At 60.7% G+C, this 6488-nt stretch overlaps 1 protein-coding gene across 3 annotated transcripts in view; it reads right to left on the reverse strand.

The window, feature by feature from the left end:
- The window catches only part of OSBPL5 (oxysterol binding protein like 5), a 61602-nt gene that overhangs the window by 53266 nt on the left and 1848 nt on the right, over nt 1-6488 (reverse strand). The window contains exon 1 of one of the 3 annotated variants that reach the window (XM_045297243.1): nt 3023-3043. The exons of the other annotated variants lie outside the window; for them this stretch is intronic. The gene's annotated coding sequence lies outside the window, so the exon portion shown is untranslated. Of the gene's footprint in view, nt 1-3022; nt 3044-6488 lie in introns of those variants that run through there. 3 annotated transcript variants of the gene reach the window in all.

The following is a 6488-nucleotide window of genomic DNA, read 5'->3' on the forward strand; positions in this document are numbered from 1 at the left end:
ACCCAGACCACCAGGACACAGACCGATCACCTGGCTGAAGGAGCCAGGCTTCAGGCAAAAAGACAATCTGGAGCCAATACACACGGTATGCGGCTCGCTGGCCAGCAGGGGACAGAGAGAGGGAGCACACAGACCCTGCCCTTCTGGGGTCTTGCCTTCTCATCATAGAGCCCCTGCAGACCCCCTCAGAGGGGAGGGGAACGAAATCTAGGCCCCCCCCCCCACCTGGAACAGGCTTGAAGGCATGCCACGCAGGGAGGACCGTGCCCTGTCCTGTCCTGCTGGGGAGCCCACAGACTGCCACTTCTTGATGGAGAAGAGGGAACAAGGCCTCCGAGTGGGCCTCTGGCCTGGGTCAGACGTCAGGCACTTGTCCACCTGTTGCTCAGCTGGCCTCAGTCTCCTTCCCTGCCAGGCTCTGGAGGTGCCCCACCACCCAGGACCAACAGGAAGAATGGGTGCTGAGATCCCTGGGGGTCCTGATGGACCAGCTGGTGTAACGCGTGAACCCCAAGTCTATTCTCAGCTTGTGAGCTAGACCTGGGTCCTGCCCACTTCTCCACGCTGCCAGGACTCCAAAACCCATGTGTTGCCCCCACCCCGCGTGGACAGAAGGGGACAGCCCCCTGGGCTTTGCGACCTGGGACCAGTCAGTGGGTGTGGTGTCGAGTTCAGCACGCCCTCCACCCCTCTCCCCGCATCCCACAGGTGCACGCAGTGGGGTCCCTAGAGGGCTTGGGGGCACTGCCAGAGGCATGACAACATATGACTTCCTATAAAACGCGTGCGCGGTTTCTGTTGTGGAGATTTCTTACTAAGCAGCTCCCTGTCGGAGTGGTGAGAATGGAGGGGGGTAGAGGCGTGGTTCCGTAGTGAGTCACATTACAAAGGTGTGCTCAGCCCTGCTGATCTGTGAGCTCGTTGACTGTGCAACCTTCTTAAGGGCTCCGCTCAGAGACCTCGGACGTTCCCACAGGACAGGGCCGGGGCGACAGTCCCTGCAAGCACACACAGGTGGGTCCGTCACTGGCTGTGCTCCGGGCTCAGCTAAGGGGGCGTGCAATGTGGTCCTTGTGAGCGGGCACCAGAGTCCCTCTGAGTGTGAAGGGAGCACACCAAGCCCTAACAGCAGGTTGTTTCTGCTCGGCTCACCCGCGTGCCCACAGACCCCACGAAAGGCCCATGGCCTCGGGAAAAGGCCGCCAGAGGCCATTTGCCTGGCCCACACGTGGTAGTCTGTGATTCAAGTTGACAGCCAAACTGACAGTCGATTCTGCAGAGCAGAGGCTGGCCGTCAGCCAGATGGGTTGACACAGGGGCTGCAGTAATGGGGTCAAAGACAAGGACAATTATGAGCATGCACAGGATGGCCAGTCGGGCCTGTTACATATGGGGTTTCTGCCAGTCCGGAGGAGAAAGACGGGGCTTTCTAGGCGCTTAAAGACTGAGTCTCGGAAACCCACAGGGCGGTTCAGCTGCAGGCAGTCTCCGTTCTATAGGGTTGGGTCGCTGTGAGCCCGTGTCCACTCGAGGGCAGTGAGTGACCAGTGGGCACTAAGTGGATGGCACCCGACAGCAACAGCTCGTGGATTCCCGAGGTCGGGTCGCTGAGGAGTGGGGTGGCACCGTCCCTAGTGGTACCGCTGGAATGACACAGGGTCCATCCAGTTTATCGGCGCCCTGGCTTACCCGGAGGCAAAGCTGCAGGGTCCGCAGTCTAGTGACAGCCACCTGTCTGTCCCTCCTGCAGCGGAGAAAGGGAGGCGGACCGGAGTCACTCCTGGGGGCGGGGCAGGAAGAGGCAAAAGGCCCGAACTCGCCTCTCTGCCGCCGTACTCACCCCAAGAGGAGCGCCAACAAAAATCCCGCAGCCCCTGCTTTCTCAATGGGAGGCGAGGGAGAGGATCGACCGCTTTAAGCCACGCTCCCGCCCTGCGCTACCGTATTCACCCCAATAGACGGGCACAAAGCCTCCGCGCCCAGGGCCTCCTCGCTCTCTCCGCTCGGCGCGGGCGGCGAGTCCGCGCGCGGAAGGCCGCGCCCAGTAGCCGCAGGTCTCCGAGCAGAGGCGGGGAAGGGGCAAAGGCGCGGCGGCGGTGAGCCCTTCGTGCAGCCTCAACTCCCTGGCTCGGCGGCCTAAGAGGCCTTTCTCTTTTACCGTCGCTCCGGCGTCCCCCATCCCCTAACTGCACAGGTAACCACGTTCCTGCGCTCCCCAGGCACCGGTCCTTGGTCAGCGGGCAGGGCCGAGGTGCGGGTGCCCAGCAAAGCTCCTACGCAAAGCATTGCCCTGCAGGGGGCTTCCAGAACACGGGGTGGGGGGGCGGAGGGAAGGTGGCCTGGGGTGGCCACAGGACCACGTGTTGGACGACCAGTGGGCGAACACGGATCCACAATTGCAAACGGAACCACACCCATAACCACCAAGTCATTCCAAGTCACCGGGACCCTGTACAGCGTTTCCAAGAGTGACGGTCCCCATGGGAGCAGACAACCCCGTCTTTCTCCCGCTGAGTGACCGTGGTGGGTTTACACGGCCCGGTACCTAATGCACAAGGCTACCAGAGGTCCTTGCGGATGCGGAGGGATATTATTGGGGGAGGGGGGAGGCAGGACCCCATATGATACCTCTCCTCATTCTGTCACGAAGCTGGGGGTGGGGGATTTCTGTGCCCTTGAACTGTGTCCATCCCAGTTCACGTCACACGTCTCGCCCCAAAGAAACAGTCTGAGGCATCACATTAGTTCCCGAAACGTCACTCTCACAGGCATCCAGTCGGTTCCCACTCAAAGGGACCAGTGGGATGGGGTAGAACCACCCCTGTGGGTTTCTGAGACCCATGCTCCTCTTTGTCTCTCTTCCACAGAGCAGCTCATGGTTTTGAACTGCTGACCTTGGGGATGGCAGCCCAGTGCATAAGCCCTGCCCTACCAGGCAGGTGCGTTAATGAAACTGGCCGTTATGACCAGTGACTGATGTTTTGAGTTCCAGGTGGCCTTTGGCAGAAAAAAGTTTCCCCACCTGGGCCTTATTGCCTTGGGTCCAAACTGTGTTCAAATCTTGAGCCTCGGCTTGGCCTTCACTCGCCACGGAGCCAGCCTTGGCTCCTCTCCATTGCCACATGAAAAAGAGGGCATTTTTCTGAGCTCAGCCCACACTGCCCACGGCCCATTCTTACTTCAGAAGGAACGGGCCCCCTTTGGGGGGTAACTCCCAGGGTCTAAAGGGCATGAGCTGACCAGACCCAGTTCCTCCCAGGCTGCGGCAGCCGGCACCAGGCCAGGCGCAAGGGGCAGGGGTGGGAACGCCTGGATCAAGCTCCCTATATCAAGACGATGATGCTAAGCTGGTTGGTGGTCCACTCCTGCATCCTCTGAGCACAGGTGCTTGGAGATGGAACATACCCCCACCCCACCCCCCAAACACTCAGGAGCAGACACACAGGCAGACAATCAGCAAGACAGAGGTGGCCGAGTGTGTGAACAGCCCCCCATGGCTGCCTCTGGCCTGCCCGCTGTCACCAGACTAAGTCAGGTCATTGAACACTTGCAGAACAGAGACCATCCCAGGGATTTCGGGGTCGGGGAAACGCTGCTCAGAAAATAAGCATGGTCACATGAGTGACATTGGGGTGGCCACTCCAGGTCAGGAACAGAGGGTGTCTCAGGGCAAGGGGCATCCAATGGGGAACAGACTCAGATGGAGCCTTGACAGAGCTAGGGGAGACCCCAGGCAGAGCCAGTAGCCAGTGCAAAGGTCCTGGGGTAGGGGAAAGCTAGGCCTCAGCCTTGTCCAGGGAGGGGCAAGAAGCAGGCAGGGGTCTCAGAAAGGAGTCAGGACACTCAGAGACCGATGGATTTCGAAGAGGATGTGAAACAGGCAACTTGAAAAACAAACTCGTGGCCATCAAGTGGACGCCTCTGACAGCGGCCCCGTGGGACAGAGTAGAAACTGCCCCTGTGGGTTTCCTAGAATTGTAACTCTGTACTGGAGCAGACGGCCTCGACTTTCTTAGATGTTCATGGTTTCATAAGGGCAGGGATCCCGCTCTAGACAGAGTGATGGTGGTCCTACCTAACAGAAGGGGCTGGATTTGGAGGGAGCTAGGAGGCCTGCCCTGGGTCAGCAGTCCTGGTGGTTCAGTGTTTAAGCACTGGGCTTCTAACATAGTTTGAAGGTTCCAACCCCCCACCCACTCTGTGGGAGAAAGATGAGGCTCCCCATAAGGACTGACAGCCTTGGAAACCAGATGAGGCAGTCCTACCAGGCCCTACAGGGCCCCACAGGTCACACTCCACTCTATGGCAGTGGGCTGGGTTTGGGTCCTGGTCCCCAGGTGGTGGGAACAGTCTGTGCTCTGTGCTCGACTGCTAACCAGAAAGTTGGTCATTCAAACCCACCAGGAGCACCTGGACAGAAAGGCCTGGAGGCCTGCTTTGGAAAGGTCACGGACTCAAACACCACGCGGCCCATGTGGGGCCCCCAGGAGGTGGACCCGTGGCAAAGGGCCTGGGTTGGGGCTTTTGGAGGTGCAACAAAGCTGTCATTCACCGGCAGGACGGGCCAGCATTGGCTGGAGAGGCCCTCCAGGTGCTGGGAGAGCCCTTTAGGCATAGCGTAAGACCCTCGGTCTCACTGACTCAGGGACAGTGACAACTGTGTGCTGGACGGTTCTGAGGTGTCTCCTACTAGACATGAGCTCCCCTGCCCCATGACCCCGATGCTCAGTGGGTGGGGTAGGGACTTCACTCCTTTTCTGAATGATCTAGTCTCCACCTGGCTCTGGTAAAGAGCTCCAGCTGGTCATTGTTCTGCCCCCCCCCAGTCACAGCTGTCAGTCAGCAGATCCAGAGCACAGAGCTGGGGCCCGCTCTCCAATGCATACCCATGGTGCCCACTCCCCAGGGCTCAGGCAGCAACACCGCAACACCGCCAATTCACATGCTTTTCCCAATCCGGGCCACGTCCCAGTCAAGGGGGCTGGTGACCTCGAGTCCACATGCTTTGTGATGGTCAAGCTCATCCCCCTGCCAGGATCCCTGCCCTCGGAGGAGCCCCCTGGGCTGTGGGTTCATTGAATCGTGATGCCAGACTGGCCCAAGAGGCCCACTGTCCTTTGTGAATGCTGGGAGCCCCACAAGGGCGTCCCTGGCCTCAGGGATCGCTGCACTGTCAGACTGCACTGTCCACGCCTGGCCCCTGGCCGACCAGGCCTCCCCCGCTCCCACCCAGCCGCCTTGTGTGAAGGTCTTACAACCCTCCTGTCTCAGTGTCTGCAGGGGCCCAAAGCCACAGCGCCCAGGCCTCCGTCCGCGTGTCTCCAGCCTCAGACTCAACACACACACACATCAACCTGTGCTTGAACGACAGATCGAGAGGGACCTCTCTCCTGAGCTGGGGCCCCACCCTGATGGCTGTTTGGGCTTGACCCTGGCCTCAGACTCAAGGGCTGGAGGCACCAGACTGTCCTATACCCACATTGTTGTCTCTCCCGGGGCACAAACTGCAGGAGGGCCCTGGTTTCCCAGGAGCCAAGGGGAGGCTTAGCCTTTTCCAAAGGACAAGTCCAGTGCTCAGGGAGCCAGTGGGAGTTCTCTGCCCCGCAGTCCGTCCGGCAAGGGGTCCCCTGGACCTCAGAGCCTGTTTGACCAAGTCTTTCTATAGCAGTCCAAGGGTTTAGAAGCCAGAAGCCCTTCACTGGGCCTGGACACTAAGCAGACAGACAGACAGGCAGGCAGGCAGGCAGGCAGGCAGGCAAACAGAGGGGCGCTATCACAGCCCCTGCCTTCGGACTTGCCACGCTCACACAAGTGCCACCAGACAATGGAGCCCTGGCCCAGGTCTGTCCCGACCTGCCTGCTGCACACCACGCCAGCCCAGACCTCCTCACACCACGCCAGATCCAGGGGACAGGAAGTGGAGGGGCCGGGGTACAGGCAGTCTCGGTGCCAACATGGGTGTGAATACCCAGGTGCTGGGCCTAGGGCCAGCCCTCCCCCTGTCCTGGGCGCTGCCCTGTGAGCTCCTCACCCAGGTCCACCTGCAAAAGCCTCCTGGAAGGGGCTCAGGTGACAGGCGGACACTCACCTGAGTTATTTACAAGAGAGCAACTCAGGAAATCCCCAGAGGGCACCGGGGAGACTCCCAGCCCACAGCTCTTCCCTAACCAGGCCCCACTGGGCCGAGACGAGAGGGTGGCAGAGGAGGCCAGCTGGCAGCGCTGGGAGCCTGTCCACATGGGGACCATGGCAGGCAGGCTGCCCCGCTGGGCAGGAAGGCCGGCTGGCGCTGAGGCTCGGCCCTAGACAGGGGTCGTAGACCGGCCCTCTCCTCGACATCGCTCCCCAGCAAGGCCCTCCCGTCCCCTGTCCTCCAGCGACACGACCCGGCTGTTGTAAACACAAGTCGTCAGGGTCATTCCTGGGCGGCCCAGGAATGGAGGCTGCGTGGGCGAGGGCCAAGGGTCCAGGGCAGCCGCGCTCTGCGG

The sequence above is a fragment of the Echinops telfairi genome, unplaced genomic scaffold (assembly GCF_000313985.2).
Source record: "Echinops telfairi isolate 266 unplaced genomic scaffold, ASM31398v2 ScPeMD7_7417;HRSCAF=8455, whole genome shotgun sequence".
Lineage (NCBI taxonomy): Eukaryota > Metazoa > Chordata > Mammalia > Afrosoricida > Tenrecidae > Echinops > Echinops telfairi.